The following is a 17,522-nucleotide window of genomic DNA, read 5'->3' on the forward strand; positions in this document are numbered from 1 at the left end:
ACTCTTTACTCCCTGTCTTGTATTTTTATGTCACTTTTTTCCCTCCAAAGTGTAAAATTATAAGAGATTTTTACTTCCTTGGTGTTGAAGCACTAACCATACAGTCTATTTACAGAGTTTTTTTTTATGTGGGTGGGATGTCAGCTTCATGCAACTGAAGCTCCTCCTATTTAAATGTCTGAGGTGTAAAGTACAATTCAATTTCATTTCAGGTTAGGTATGTAACACCAATGCAAAACATATGTCACTTAAAGGGACTTCACAAAGACAGTATAGTCAGATTGGTTAAAATGTCCTATCACATTGTATAACAATTGTTATAGAAAAAAAAGTCGAACAAAATTGGAATTGGCATGTCAGGCTTTGTAAAGATTGTTGATCGGATAGAAAACTACAACTGGTGCACTTTCACACACACACACAAAAAAACCATTACTGATGCCTTTTTAGAGTCATTATCATGCAAACATCTGGAGCCGTTATTCATTTATAAATGGAAAAGAACGCTTAAAGCCTTCAGTATTTGTTAAAACATGAACAGTTTAGAGCCCCTGTGGAAAGTCTAAGGAGCTGCTTGCAGCTCCATTTCTGCAGGTTGGAAAACATCAAAGAAGGTGCTGAACACGAGCAAAGTATATGCACAGAAAATACAGAGAAAGTACATTGCAGTTATATAATAGTGGCAGGTAAGTAATGGTTTGATGTCAAACTATTGATGTTTGTGAATTATACCCATTGCTTGATGCTTTTAGGCCCATATTTTCTTAACATTAAATCAAACCTTTCCCGTTGTGGAAGAATCAACTCCTAGAAACCTTGTTCTGTGCCATTATCCTAGCACTTTTTGCTGATAGCCAGTTGTTATTATACAGTTAACTAATACTTTTTAGTGTTGGTTGACTTCCTCTAATTGGGTAATTTTCCTGTTAAAACCAACAGATGTCTCCTCAGTAGACAGAGAAATCTTTTGCTCTAAACTGGAGGTCTTCAACAAGAGGTCTGCGACCCCTACGGGGTCCACAGAGGTACTGCATGGGGGTCCTAAAAGTTTTGGTGGATTAGACTTTTTTTATATTCCCCCCTGTAATTTTCATGGATTCAACACACTGTAGTAAACAGATAAATAGAGGCAGAAGATGTTTTTCACCATCAATGCACACATCTAAACCATCCTTACTCAAGAAAACTCTGAAAGTTCTTGACAAAAGCCTCTATGTTATCATTATTGTAACATATTAAGTAAGCTGTGGTGTCAAAAGTACACACATTTGTTACTTAAGTAGACGTATAGATACTGCTGTTTAAAAAGTTGAAGTATCAACTTGACCTCTTAAGTCAAGTAAAAGTGAGAAAGTCTCCAAATACTACTTAAAGCAGGGGTCTTCAACGTTTTCGAGGTCAGAAGTAAGAAGAAAAAAAATAATGGAGTAAAGTTTAGATACTTAAAAAGTGTACTTCAGTAACAAAGTATTTGTACGTCGTTTCTTGACACCTCTGTAAGTAAGTACAACATTTGAACATCATGAGATATTTCTGGATGCAGGTCTTGTTTTTAACGTTTTAAATGGACTTGCTCCTCCTCTTCTAATAGATTTTATAAGCAAAGGAACCATTACTAGAATAAACAGCAAGGCTTTTACCAGAGACTGTAATGTTCAGCAGTGCAGGACCAAATTTGGCCAAATTGTTGTATCCATTAGAGGAGCACAGTTGCAGAACACACTGCCAGCTCATGTTAGCGGCTGTGCAACTTATATAAGTTTTAAAATATAATTGAAACATCGGTTGAAAACCAACTAGACATGTGTTCACAGGTCAATCGATCTGTTTCATTGGGTCTGTTCACCTAATCTTATTGTGATTTTATGTTATTGGCATCTTATCTGTTTGTATCCATCTGTTTTCTCCCGTAGTGTCTCCCTTAATGTTCACTATTCTTACATGTGTTAGAAGAGTCAGTGCAAATTAGCTGTTGTGCTAATTCTGGCATAATTACTTTGATGCTTTAAACTGAAATGCTCATATTTTTGCATTGTCCTAATTCAAATACTACTAACATACTAGAAAATACTCCTTCCTCTTAGCCCTCTGTGAGCACTTTACACCGAACTGATATATTTAACTGTTTGTGATCTTCTTATTTTCACCATTTAACAGCAGATTTATATTTTCCACTGTCAGTATTAAGTAGGGGTGGGAATTGGCAGGAATTCTGTGATATGATACGTAGCCTATATCACAACTCGCGTCGTGGTGCGATTTATTCCGATATTTTAACAAAGATTTTATATTGTGATTTTTACAATAATGTAGCTCTGAAAGTACAGTATGAGCAGGTAGATGGCATCAGAGCGTCAGGCTGAACAGACATTGTGAGCTGTGAGCTCACACTGTACCACTAAACTCTGCGGTTAGTCGTACAGTGTGAGCAGCAGCTGCGTGCAATGATTGAAAAAAATCGCACAGACACAGACAATGAAAGTGATGTTAGGCTATAAATATTTTTTACATTTAAGATTCACTCAGTAGTATTTTGTTTTGACAGATTTGGAAAACCCTAAACCAGCTTTCTCTCCAGAAGATTTGTTTCCTTGTTTTGTCGTTTAACAATTTTACAGCAACTAATTTCAAATACATATAGGTTAAAAAGTTTAACTAGAAAAATCAAAGACAGATCTAAACAAATAGGTTTTAACCTTGTTTTAAAGGAATTTTAAGTTATCAGTGCTGTTACAAAACTAATTTCTGCTTCTTCATGTTATGTTTCCATGTTTTGGTTCCAGGTATGCAGGGTTGACTTTGGCCAGAAGACCAGAGATGGCAAAAGTACTCACTTTCCGTACTTGAGTAAAAGTACAGATACTTGTGTTAAAAAATACTCTGGTAAAAGTGGAAGTACTGATTAAACTTATTTACTCAAGTAAAAGTAACAAAGTACAGGCTTGTAAATTTACTTAAAGTATAAAAGAAAAATAGAAACCACTTTTTTCATGCCGTTGCCTACATTTTAAATGGATGTCTGCCAATAGGACTAGATCTCCGTTGTGTTCATTTTCAATCATCTCGTCGTCCATACTACTATGCTAACGCCACCGCCACCAAGCTGCAATGATTTGCTGCGAATGAATACCGCCGAATCTGTCGATTCATATTGTAGTGGTGCGTCAAATGCAACGTAGATTCCCATCCAATTAGATTGAATTTGGTATTGATGACGTGAAAAATAATAACGGTAACTCCATTGAAATGATTCAAAACTAAAGTAACGAGCCAATTTTTTAGTAGAAAGTACAGATATTTGTGTAAAAATGTAAGGAGTAGAAGTAAAAAGTCGCCATAAAAATAAGTAGTAAAGTAAAGTAAAAATATCAGAAAAATCTACTTGAGTACAGTAATGAAGTATTTGTACTTCGTTACTTCCCATCTCTGCAGAAGACCTGCCTGGTCTAGGTGATGGAAACTGACTAGAAACTAAGACCTTTTACTTTAATGTCGATATCAATTGCTCTAATATCAGACTAAATACTCCCCGTTTTATGCTGCCGTTGTTTTTGGGCCAATTTTTGAATTCATTGATGCTGTTTTCTTACATTTACATTTGAAAGGAGCTTTGCAGTTTTTTCAGATTTAGTTTTCTGATAAATTTTTCATATTCTTTTTGAGAAAAAATTTTCATCTCTTTTGTAGTTTTAAAATATTTTTTTCAAAGTTTTTCAAATGTAATTTTTTTGTCTTTTTGTATATTTTAGTTTATTTTTTCTATAGTTGTTCATCAGATTTTTTAAATTGAGTTTTAAATATTACATTCTTTCCTTTGGGTTGAGGAGTGAAGACGATTTCTCTTGGTCTGTTGGATGTTATTGCAATATTTTTATTGGTCAGTGTGTGCGTCAAGCGTTACCCTTTGTATTTGGCTTGAAATGAAGACTGTGATCTGTGAAAGGTAATTTGAAAAGTATGCAATTTGTAAAAACATAATTTTGAAAAAAAATATATCTGTAAAAATAACTAATTGTTTAAAAAACTTAAAAATGTAAAAAAAATCTTTTAAGAAATTTCATTTGAAAAAACAAAATCTTAGGAAAGAACAAAACTCTTAAAGCCATTTTATATTAAAACATTTATCAAAGATTCATTTATTGATTTTTTTTCACATTTATTTTACAAAGTGTGTATTGTTTTTAATGTTTTTCTATTAAGTAACGTATTCTTTATTTGCAACAATAATGGAACATAATTTACTCCATACATGATTGATGAATGTTGCAGTGAGTAGATCCACAACACTGACTCTGGAGGACTGGAGTTTGACTGCAGATTTAGATCTTTATTTTACATACAGTAGTATACACTTTTACACATTTCAGGATACAATAATAATACATTTGTTCTACATATTCAACAACAACAGGTAAGTGCCCTAGTTATAAATACATGTAATAATTGCTGCATAGAGAATATTCACGTATTTTACTGATCAAAGTTTTATAGATCAGCTCTTCAACAGGAGGTGGAAAATAGAAGTGAAAAACGTCAGTGAGCTGAGCGTTGCACAGATAGAAAGAAGTTTATCAGACCTCTGTGTGCTGCACCTAATCTTTGCCTGAAGCAGGGAAGCAGAATGTGTGGAACATAAAAGATGATATCTATCCTATTCTACACCTACCATTTAAAAAGTGTCCACCGAACATCTCATACTCTAGCTTGGGTTTCCTTTCCTTTAAGTTATAAGTTTTTTAGCCTCTTAAAACTGCTCTGGCTGAACTCAGCCCAGCTGCAAGGTAAAGTATGAGAGGTAAATTAGAGACAGAAACCTCTTCAAACTAGTATTGCTTAAAATAATCTGATTTCTGTTATCAGCTATTGCAGTTGCTACCAGCTGCTCAGTATTCAGGATTAAACAGGCTTTCGGCCCCAAGCTAATATAATTCTCTTCTTCTGAAGCTTGGCACTCGTGCACAGCAGGACTTGCTGTAGCCTACATGTGATTTGCATCTGGAGTGGATTTACCTTTCAGGTCAGAGACGAACATGAAAGGCTTCTGCGGTCCCAGTGGTGGTGACTGTAAAGAAGATGGGTTCGCCTCAACAGTCAGCGCTTTGACCCATGTTATCTTGCTGCTTGGGGCCCGTATTGTTGTTGGATAGATAACAGCAGGATGTAGAGTCTGAGAAACAAATCATGGGTTAGATTATGTTTACAGCTTTTAACAAAAGTCTTAAATCTTGAAGGATTTCAAGAAAGCCATAAAGAGCCCTCGGCAAAGACAGCAGAGCACGTCTCAGTGTTATAATGATTTGATGTGAGAAATATAAAAAACAGAGACGACCCGTCGCAGCAGAGGCTGGGTTGTTTTTGGTTGTTCAGACTCCTCTTTGATTTTAACTCTGAAGTAATCCGAAGGGGGCATCAATGAGTCAGTCTGCCTTTAGTTATTCAAGGTGACACGTTGATGGAATAGGGATTGTGATTTGAGAGAAGGAAAATTTCTTGAACTAAAAACTTGGCCAATAAAGTCGACCCCAATGCAGATTGAGACCGTGTGCTCACAGCAGAGATTTTGGTTTGAAATATAAAAGTTTTGTTGTGTCTCTTCTGTTTGTTTAAATTCAAAACAGAGGGCATTGTTTTGTCTGTATACGGCAAGATAAAAAAAAAAAAACTCCTTGCCTCCATTGTCATATATGCAGGGTATCTGCCTGTTTGGCCAGGTGCGTGTGGAACAGCATTGGCTAAGTTCACCCCACTGCCTAAAGTGACCCAAATCCGATTTTTTTCACCACATGCAACCTGGATCTGATCTGTACATGGCAGTCTGAACAACACATCCGATTTTTTCCAATCAGACCTAGGCCATCTTGAAAAGATAGTTTTTAAGGTTTGGAAAGATTGCTAGATGCGCTCCAGCACTACCATCCATGTTTACTTCCGTAAACACAAAGCATGCTGGTTTGTGACGTCATTGCGTCCTCTACTGCACATGCGGGACACTTAAGCTGTATGAATACAGTTTACACAGGACATCACATACAAGTCATATTTGGAAATGTGAACGGCAACGCAAAAATTCGGATTTCACAAAATAAATCAGAACTGAGGATCAAGGCCTGCAGTGTGAACATAGTCAATGTCAGGTTGAGTGGAGGTTTGAAGAGGACCCAAATGGAGACATGGAGGCCAAGGTGGTTTCTTGTAGATTCAATATCAAAAAATGGCAACAGAAGCAAAAATAAAAAAATAACAAAAAAAACCCCTGAAAAACCAGGAGATTTTAGGGAAAACATACATAGGGATCAAAAAACGATGACGAACCAGCAAACAGTAACTGAAGAGGAGGAGTATAAATGGAAGACTGAACACAGACTTGGCTAATCAGCAGATTGGGAGCAGGTGTGGAGAGAAGAAACTAGAAGGGAGCTAGGAGAAGGAGACTGACACAAGAGGGTAAACAAGAAATATATAAGAACTCAAATAATACAGAAAACAACTAGAGTAACACAAAATGTAAATAAAGCCAATGAAAACTCAAAAAGAAAACTTAAACAGAACCAAAACCATGACAAGCATGGGGGCCAGAGGGTGACAGTCGTAACACACGTGGCTTAGCATTACAAATGTTTGTATATATAAACACATAAAGTGACGACAAGAATACATTACTAAACTATCGACATCACTTTACTAAGACTGAAGATGACAGATACAGAATTAATGCTCCTTTCAGAACTATTTTTAAGGTTTTATGCAGGAAAAGGGAAGGCTATTTATCTCTCCAAGTCATCTGTGACGCGGTTTCCCAAACTTTTCAGTCTGTGACCCCGAAAATAACTATGAACCCCCTAAAAATACATATAATTACTTTGCTTTATGTTTATCTATACATATAAAGTCAATTAATTAAATAATAAATTAATTGGGTAATAAAATAGCATGGATTTATGCATTACATTAAAGGTTGCCAAAAACCTTTTTACTTTGAATCAGGTAAACCACATTTTGGATACTAATGCATTGATAATTCTTTATAAGGATGTTTGTTTTACCATATTTGATGTATTGTTTGGTTGTGTAGGCCAATACTTATGATAGAAGCATTGCACCATTGTTTAGTTACAGAAAAGGCCCATTAGAATAATATTTAATATAATAAAATAGGGTATAAAGAAAATACAAACAGATTCTTTGTTTTTTCCAGTTTATTGAAAATAATGTATTTAGATGAGCTTCAAACTTCGATAATAATGCATAAGCAATGAATAAATATTTACCAGAAAAGTTATAGAAGGTATTTGAATTAGACAAATTAGACCCAGATTTGGTCTATTAACTTTAAAACAAATGTGCAAATATAGCAGGTGTTAAACTATGGAATTACCCTGAAGAGTTGCACATGTTTTTCAGTTTAAATAAAATGTTTAAAAATGCTAAAATGACCTTTCATGCACTGGAAGACAAAAGGAATAGATGATTTATAATTTGGTGTCATGTTTATTTTTTTCTATGTTAGTCATTACTTGTAGTTTTGTTTGTACCTTCATGTTACCTAAATATTTGTACAGTCAGGGGCTGCTGTTACAATTTTATCTTCTTCAGGCTCTGTTTTACTGGTGGTGATATTGATACAATTATATTGTATTAATTATAATTGTGTCAAAAAAACAAAAAATAAAAAAATAAATTTGTAGTATTATGCATTTCTTCAATAACATTTCTTTATTTGATACAATTTAAATGTATTTTTTATTATTTAATGGGACATTTAATTATCTTGTTGTGTATTTTACAATTTAATCGTATAAGTATTACTAAATTCATAATATAATTATTTTGTTATCATCTACTAGATAAATAAATACATTGTGCCCATTTCACATCGGCTGTGAGATGGGCACGCAGCGATGGTGATGCGTGGAAAAAAAACACCTGGTGCACCTCTGGTATGTGGGGGTCTGAGCGCCTCCGACAGAAATAGATAATCTGGATGAACTGACTGCAATTATTAAGTTTTCAGGTGGACTTTCTCACTTAAAAACATATTAAAACTACTTTATTCCCACTGATCACAGCAAATATAGCTGCAAGATTTAGATTATTTAGATGAAAAAACACCTGCCAGCCACCGCGGTGAAGAGGAGGAGTTGCGCCCATAGGCTGCTGTTGAATTAAGTTTTCAGGTAGAAAAATAGAGCGGGAGCAAAACTGAGTATGATTGTGCTTTATTCATGTATTTATTACAAAGTATTAATCAAACCCATCAAAGTCATCATCCTCTGTTTCTGAATTAAACAGCTGCGCTAAATCAGACATGCCAGTTTCCCCTTCTGCGCTGTCAGAGTCACTTTCCGTGCAGCGCAGCTCCTCAGAAATGATGCCGGCTTTTGCAAAAGCTTGAACAACAGAGCCAGCAGACACGTTAGTCCAAGCATCTACAATCCATCCGCTAACGGTGGCGTAACTTGCCCGGCGCTGCACTTATCCTGAAACTGTGGTCTCCGTCGGCCATCCATCGCTCCCACGCCGCTCGCAGCCTTTGAACGGGCGCTTCACACCGATGTCGAGCGGTTGAAGCTCCTTTGTCAGACCCCCCGGGATAACGGCGAGCACAGCGTTCATTGAATCACCTTTTTTTTCACATCGGCTGTGAGATGGGCACGCAGCGATGGTGATGCGTGGAAAAAAAACACCTGGTCTCCACATAGGCTACACCTCCCTCAGCCACGCTTTCATCATCTCCTCCTTCATCAGAGCGCTGTGTCTGTCTCACTGTCAGCTCCCAGATCAGCTTCTCTGATTGGTTGATGCGGCGCGTCCAGCAGCAAAACTTAAATTTTTCCATCTGGAGCAGCAGCAGCGCGTTGGCGGTGCGTCAGATGCTTAAACGATCCCGACGTGCTGCACCTGCGGCTCAAAACGCGCTGCAGGACCTTTTGCTGCACCTATACGCGCGTCAACCATTTACTTTGCATGTAAACTCGCTGCTTCTGCTGCACCTGCTGGGTCCGGTTCACACCGATGTTGAGCGATTGAACAGCGAGCACAGGGTTAATTTGTTTCCCCATGTTTTTCACATCAGCTGTGAGATGGGCACGCATGGAGTTACAGATTAATGGTGATGAGTGGAAAAAAAACACCTGGTCTCCTTACATTCAGCCACTCTTTCATCATTTCCTCAATGAGGTGGTCTCAAAAGTCGCAGTTACAACACACATAGGGCGCACCGCACCATAGGGCGCACCGCACATTTTGAGGGGAAAAAAAGAGGTTGAAGTGCGCCTTATAGTCGTGAAAATACGGTATATATACTATATATTTTACAGTTATATATTTACACTAGATGTGTAATATTTGTTACGAACACCTGTATTACGTTTTAACATAGTTAACCTTCGCCTAATTTCGGTCAAGGCAAGAAGACTTAGACCTGGACAGACTTTATTGTCATTTTGTTTACACAGTGTAGTGGTGATTGCTTGCCTGTCCAAACATCCAATTAAGCCAATTCCAATTAACAAACATCCAATTAAGCCACTACTAAGGCACTGGGGTCAAGTTTCTATACGCAGGCAAAAATAAGTTTAAATGTCCAGTCTTGATGATGGTTCTGGATGCTTTATTTTCTATTTTTGCCAACAATTAAAGAGTACAAACTTTTTCTTTTGTCCTACCTCTCTTGCACTGGTAAAAACTATAGGCCTCAAACCCAAAATGCCCCCTGGTCCTTTCCCAGGCCCCAACACTTATATAAAGTGAACTGATCCACATCACTTCCTGTAATACAGTGGAACAAAAAGATAAATAAATAAGAAAAATAATAAAACAAAGATAAATAGAATCAACAATTATTATCCTGCAAATAAACTCTGTAAATAATAAAAAATATATACATTTATAGTTCTGTCAAGCTAAAATAGGAGATTTTTAATCAGATGGTCCAGACAGACATTTAGTTGATTAAAGCAAAGGATGTATTGCTGATAATCTTAGAAATATATTAATGATTAAATGACTTAACCATGTAGCAAAAGTTGTTTTCTGCTTTGGAATCCATTACTAAACCTGTTGCTGGTGGATATTTCCCATCCATCCATCCATCCATCCATCCATCCATCCATCCATCCATCCATCCATCCATCCATCCATCCATCCATCCATCCATCCATCCATCCATCCATATTCCATCACGCCGGTGCCTATCTCCAGCTGTCTACGGGTGAGCTGTGGTTTACATCCTGGACAGGTCGTCAGTCCATTGCAGGGAAACACAGAGACAAACAAGACAAACAAACATTTACGCACACTCACACCTAAGGAGCAACTGCACCGCTTACATCACTTGTCATAAAAAATCTAGCTCGTCTTCAGCAATTTATTAAGAAAATACGGTTGTTGTTTCCTGTTCCTGTTGGTGCAGTGTAGTCAGACCCTGAACTGCTCCGTTTTTGGCCACCCCCCAAACCGATGCATCCCCAAACACACAGCCTAATGGATGGCGACCAATTCAAAAACAACAGCGGTTAAGCCTTTTCTTTCATCCATGAAAACATTTGAAAACCTTTTGTAGTTAAATACAAAAATGTATTTCAGAATTCAGAAACTAGTGTGTTTTCAGAAAGCCAATCTCTTTTTTTTAATGTGTGTGAGTTTAAGGTTGGAGAGAAAACTCTCAAAGACCAAATTTATGGTTAAAAAAAACAGAAAAATATATTGAACAGCTAGATATGTGAGTTCCTTATGTCATGAAATCCAAATGAGAACATTGCTTTTTTAATTTGGATAATGCTTGTTCTACGTCCCTATTTGCTGTGTAAAAACAAACCTCTGGGCTAACTGAGTAATACAGTACATGAAACATATTTGTGGGAAATTGAAAAAGTTTTGCCAATCTGTTTTTCCTTTATCCTTTGAATTATTCTGCTTTTTACCCAACATTTGTATTCTAAAGCCCAGTTATGTCGGATCAATATAGGCTGTGCTGCTGTAATATGTTTTAATCTGGCCGAGGTCAGAAGTTTTCATCAATCTAACCATAAACAGACACACACTTAAATGTTTATTTTATACGGTTCTCTTTTCAAGATGTGGCTGATTATATAACGTCAAATAGCTGGAAGAATTTGGAATAGTTTACTTTTTTGAATCACATGTTTTAACACTATAACTGCAGGCTAGATATAAAAAAAAGAAAAAAAAAGAAAATGATCAGCACAAGTTGTGTTTAGCTGATTATATCTATTCTCATAACTTATTGGATCAAAAGAACAAGTATTTCTTAGAACATACTAATGACCTCAAGCACAGCCGTGGTCCCCTCATGATGTAGGGGTTGGGTTCCTGACAGATTTGCTGGTGCATAATTTCATCAACCCTATAACACAAAGTGCATCATATTTGATTCATGAGTTTTTGAAACCTTCACATCATCATTTGGATATTTTTGTTTTTGAAAAGTCTGACTTATAAAACCAGAAACATTTGTTGAACAAAAAATCCATATGCATAATACATACGATATTATGCATATTTATACTGTACAGAAATGCTTAATGTATCTCTTATGATACAAATAACTTATCAAATTTAAATAATTCAAAAATATTACTTTTGTCAGAACCTTCAACCACAGCTATAACATAAAAAAATAAAGAGTTCTGTCAATTATTTAATGGTTTATTTAGGCTTTTTAATAAAACTTCAGTTAAAAGTTTTAATGGTGTACTTTGGCCTTGCAGAGGCATGAAGCAGGGGGAGCAGGTCTCCACTAAGGATTTGGAAAATATTTAAAAGACTACTTTACCATGATTTATATAATAAATATAAGCAATATGAAAACAGACAAAACTTCTGTGCGTTTCTGTCTGAAATAAACTGTGTGCCAAACATTATTTGATCATAAACCAAAGCAAAGTATCCTTTTATGTAGAGAACTGATAAAATACATTGCAAAAAAAAAAAAAAAAAAAAAACAGCCAACAAGTGCAGCTTTTTGCGGGACAGTTTCCTAATTTAAAGTAGGAAAATTAGACCACAATACATTTTTTAGTAAAAATTTTTTTCAAATAGTCTTTGGTTATCCTGTTTACATTTTAAGTATTTATTTTATTTTCTAATATTTAAACCAAACCTTCCTTGAGAAAGAATTTTTTTTTAAATCATCTGTGACAGTTTTAAAAGAGAATCCACCATAATGCTTAAGTTTATTATTATGTAATATTATTATTATTTCCCATGCGTGTTATGACATTTACGATGTATATTGTGAAAATAAACTATTATATAATACAACAGTGAACATAAAATTCACCCCCATAAGTGGCTGTACACTTCTGAACCAAGTCGTTGACTCACTCTTCTCCTTCATGTGAAGTGTTTGAGTCACGTCTTATTGTCTGTGTCTGTTTTGAACCCGCCTCCCACCAGCAGCAAAATCGACCTATCATCTCGCCTTGACTCACTCTTTCAGACGTTGCCTGGCTGGGATTTAAATGGTGTATGTGCATCTGTTAGTAGGCCACCTGCAGCTTTTCTTAATGCCTTCTCTGAGTAGCCTCACAGAGAAGTTGACTGAAGAATGTAGTTTTAGTGAAAAGTGATAAAACGTTTTAAAAGTTGCAATTAGTAATAAATTTACTATTTTTACATCAATTATGGAGGTCGAAAGTGAGATTATTTCTTCTCAATTGGCTAAGATGGTAATATTAAAGCTACCCTGCTGAATTTGAACATATTTTAAAAACTGGGAAGCATTTATTCACTCATACTAAGGGTCGCCCAGCTATTTCTTGTACCATTAACCACATCAAGCTGTATGCATTTATTCAGTCAATAATATGTGCTTGCTGTATACATCCCTGTGGAGACTCACAACCCTCTGTCTCTGCTGTGGAAACTATTCCATCCATCATTTTCTGACCAAATCTATTACAGGCAGCATTTTGCTGAACAATCAGATTTAGCTTCAGCGTCTCATACGGTTACACACGTTCCCCACTCGGGAGCATCCCACTACAGACTCTGTATCCTACTGGTTAGAATCTTGTTGCCACTTGAGCAAATAAGTATTAAATGCCTTCCCAATGGGCTGTACAGTTGGGCGTTGTTGAATTGACAAGATTACTCATACATATTTCATAACTGTGCTTCCATTTATTTTTTACATCCAGGTAAAAAATCTCTAGCCCAAACGTGCTTTTAAAACAAACCTTTTTAATGTTTTTAGCTTTTTTTTTAAACTTTATTTTTAATTGTTTTTCTTTTGCAGTGAACAAAAAAACAGAACATTACAGCCCATAACAAACAAAACAGTCAGAGCATCTAGTATAAACAAACGGACACTCTATCAATAAGAAAACTACAAAAAATACAGACCAGTACAAAACAACTGAGTTAGTGAGAGCGGCATACATATGGTAGGTGTTAAATTACAATATATTCTGTTTTAGATAAAGAACCCATTTAGCCCAATATTTCTCGCACTTATCGACAGCCAGTCTTGATGAGAAAGTCAGTCTTTCCATAATGCAGATAATGTTTTTAGCTTTGCTTGAGTTGTTTTTTTTGCAGCTGATCACACCAATCCAGAACTGTGAAATGGTATGACTACAATCAACATTCTCAGAGTAATTTCTTTTTTTTTCATAAACCTGAGCTTCGTTTTTGTATGAAGGGTGATAAGTGCCGAAATCAACTTAATAATAAATACCTATCAGAGGGTTATTTAAATGTATCACTAATTTATTAAAAATATATTATTAATTTATTGAATAAATATATGATTGTCAAATCATATTCTTCTTTAAAAAGTTTTATTTTTTTCAGCATTTGTCTTAAAAAGTAACATTGTTATTCATTTTCATATTTTACTGTGCATAGAATTTTAATGGGAAACAGGTATACTGTTCAATCCATGATTGATAACGGCAAAATAAAGTATCAAAACAAATCTGAATATAAATTAAATTATGTTTAATTATGGGCAGGTAAATATATATATATATATATATATATATATATATATATATATATATATATTTTAAAAAGTGAATATAATTATTTTATAATTTAATCAATTATATCAATGCTCTTTGCTGAAGCACACCATAAATTTCTGCTTGGCTTTTATCACCTAGCAAGACAGTGCAGTTTATTTTATTCTATTTCATTCTTGTAGTTCTTTAATCTTTTAGCTAATTTTATTGCTTTAATTGTGTGAATGTTACTTTTAACCATGTTTGTGTTTCATCTGTAATGGTTTATGTTTTATTTATTTTTCTGCACAGCACTTTGGTCAGCTGTGGTTGTTTTATAAGTGCTTAAGAAATAACATTTTAATGGATTGGATAAATGATTTCAAACTATCACATATCGATAAAAGTCAAGGAGGCGGGTGTAAGGCTGCGACGTCTGATTGGCTGCTTCTCACTGAGCAGGATAAGACAACTTCTTCCTGGTTTTCTTTTACTCTTTGTAAAAGTTGTAAATAAATTTCTGTACCTGTTGCCGTGTATTTTCGTCACATTGGGTGCGCAACTCTATCTGCTGTTTACCTTTGCCTCTAAAAACTTGAGAGAATGTGAGCGGGTGTTAGTCAGTAGGCGGGGGAAAAGGTTTCTATTCCTCCTCTCCTGACTTTATGGGCCTTTTTTTCAAGGTATGAAATTATCATTGTCTAAAATTTCTCATTTAGAGCATTCCTTTAACTAGAAGCAAAAGTTCAGGTCAAAGTCCTGAAAAGCATTTGGAAATAGTAATCCCTGCTGCACCAAACTTTAAACAAGACAAGCTAATGGCAGCAGCCAAACCCAGAATGATCCAGAAGATTTTCAGACACAAAGTCACGACCTGTGATTCAGGAGACCTGTCTAGGTGGGATAACCCTACATCACTTCATTTAATATAATCAATAAAATTTTGTCCATTTTGGTTTAGAACTAATCTGGAGTCTAACCATTAGAATTGTATGTTGCCTTCGTCTTTGTCGTCTTTGGACCAGACTACCATCAGCTCATTTGCATATGAATCATCAGAAATTCATCCAGGTCTTCATTAAATAACATATTTTAAGGTATCAAAGTGCCTTAAAGTAATTAAAGCGTCCTACATTACATCATATTTAACAATTAAAGGTATAGTGGAGGATGTTCTTTATCCAGGTGGATCATCTAAATAAGTGGTCCTCGTAATTGTCAATCATTCTGGTGAATCCCCATTTTCACTTACAGTGAGTCTGACATAGTGGAAAATTTGCAAATCTTCTTTTGAATTGTATAAGCTTGTATGATCGATGCAAACAGCAACTATTAAACACAGCATGCACGAGGGCTCTTGCATGCTCTTGGTCGCGTTTAATAGGCAGAAGGGGTTCAGGGTTTTGCATGTGCATATTTTTTAAATGGAGAGGGCAGGTATTTTCAAAAATTGGTGAAAATCCTCCTCTATACCTTTAAGCATGACTTTGCTGATAGAATGGATAGTATGACGTTCTTTCATTAAATCGCTCGGTTGACGTCATCGTCGGATATTTTTAGAGCAGCTTGGCGAAATATGACAGCTCTTTGTTTATCCTTATTTTAGATGTGTTGTTCTCCATATTATGCAATTAATACTATAGAGGTACAGTGAAATCCACACAGAAAACAAAAAATGCCATCAATTATTTGCAAATCCAAAGCCAAAAATAGCACTTACACAAAAATCTAGAACAAATGATACAACCAAAGGATGTAAAGGCAAAGTTATTAAAAATTTAAACAATGTAGTTTAGTAGAATTTTATAAGAACTGATATACAAAAGTACATTTGGTGTATTTTCATAAAATGCAATCAAATTCAACCTGAATGTATTTCTGGTTTCACATGCACAAATAAACTATTGGTGTCTATTGTGCCACTGGTACAGACTGGTAGAGACACAGCTGCTACAAATGGCAGTGAGAAATCCTCAGGAGGCTGACCAGCTTTAGGGAACCCTGTCTGCAGGGGTCTGCAGCTCAGAACACCCAAAAATATTTATAAGTAGCATCACAATCCTGACTAACTGACTGCCTGGATGACACTTTGAGTTGTACTTCCTTGCTTAAAAATATCTTAAAATTCCTTTCTTTTGCCAAAATTAAATACAAAAATAAATCAAAGCCACTCTGTTCATCATCTGCATCATCTGTAATTTAACACAGAGCCTGTCCAAATGGCATGCACTTTGCTGGTGTCAAAAATGCTCTTGATGAACGTCAGTGAGCACAATCATCTAAGATGATGTGGTGTCGGATGACTGACGCTCAAAACGCATTCGGTGTAAACGCAGCATTAGTGTAACAAAAGAAGGAAATCTGGAAGGGTTAAACATTTCTTCTGTAAATCTTTAAAACCTTTAAATGCTCAGATTTTTCTTTTTAGGTTTGCATTCATATTCATAAAGCTGCATAATTTTTTGAGCTGTTATGTCCACATAACCTGTTGCATGATCCAACATTATTTGAAAAATGATTGAAAAATGAGTAAAAAATAAGTCAGAAATACTTCTTGGATTGATCTCTAGTTTTAAATCCCTTTTTAGACAGTTTAAAATCATATAACTACCTTAATTAGATCCTTTAACTTAGTATGGCCTTATCTGCAAACATGCTTTGCCAGTTCTTAGGAGAACCTGGTTAATGTGCAGTATAGTGATGAGAAACTCTCTAAGGATATATTACTGTTTGAAATCCAGAAGCTCATTGGTATTCTCCTCTATCTGTTTTTATTTTACAGCCTCTAATCTAAAATGACTTCAGTTGTAGAAATGAGCTCCCGGGTTATGCATGCTGATAATTTGCTGACAAAAAAAAAGAAAGAAATATATAATAAAAGGAGCACGTCAGCAGAGAAACATTTTAAGCAAAAGCAAAGAGAATCCGAATGTGGTGCTTATTTATCCCCCAAACCTAGCTTCATTTCCATATAAATGTATCTGACCTATAGGAGGCTTGTTTGTTGTTTAGATTCACAGAGATAAAGCAAACACAAGTCTCATTTCTTAGAAGGATTGAAGGAAGCACGCAGCTATTATTGTGCCTTGTTAGGTATTCCTTGGTTGTCTCAATATCAGATTTCGTTGGCTGCTGTCTCAGATAATGGTGTGTGAATATGTGTGCCAGGACTTTTATAATATTGACTTGTGACAGCTACTTACTCTTGATGCTGCTGCGTCTCTCAGGGGCCACCCTGGAGCTGCTTCATGACAGAAACCCTGAACGACTTACTTCTCCAGCAGATGGAGGATGCTTTTCTTGGTTAAAATTCGAGCAAAAGGGTGGTTCAGTGATGTGGTGTTTATTTAGTCCTTGGACCTAGCAGAGGAGACTCAGCGTCGCTTACATTGAAGGTTGCACTTAAATGTTGTTAAACGTCCAAATTAAAGAAGGTGGCATGGGAGCTGAGTTATTTCTTTTAGGACTGTTTGTCTAAAAGACTTTATGAACGCAGTAAAAATTATGAATTACGATACTATGTTGTTTGACCCCTTATGGTATGCTGTATGGAGTGAA

The 17,522-nt window shown here is 35.7% G+C and overlaps 1 protein-coding gene across 4 annotated transcripts in view; it reads left to right on the forward strand.

Moving 5' to 3' along the window:
* LOC119799214 (alpha-1,3-mannosyl-glycoprotein 4-beta-N-acetylglucosaminyltransferase C-like) overlaps positions 1-17,522 on the forward strand; it is an 88,429-nt gene that overhangs the window by 61,034 nt on the left and 9,873 nt on the right. Inside the window, exon 3 of one of the 4 annotated variants that reach the window (XM_038309025.1) lies at positions 940-1,025. The exons of the other annotated variants lie outside the window; for them this stretch is intronic. The gene's annotated coding sequence lies outside the window, so the exon portion shown is untranslated. The remainder of the gene's footprint in view (positions 1-939; positions 1,026-17,522) is intronic. 4 annotated transcript variants of the gene reach the window in all.

Source organism: Cyprinodon tularosa, unplaced genomic scaffold (genome assembly GCF_016077235.1).
Source record: "Cyprinodon tularosa strain WSP-4 unplaced genomic scaffold, ASM1607723v1 ctg654, whole genome shotgun sequence".
Taxonomy (NCBI): Eukaryota; Metazoa; Chordata; class Actinopteri; order Cyprinodontiformes; family Cyprinodontidae; genus Cyprinodon; species Cyprinodon tularosa.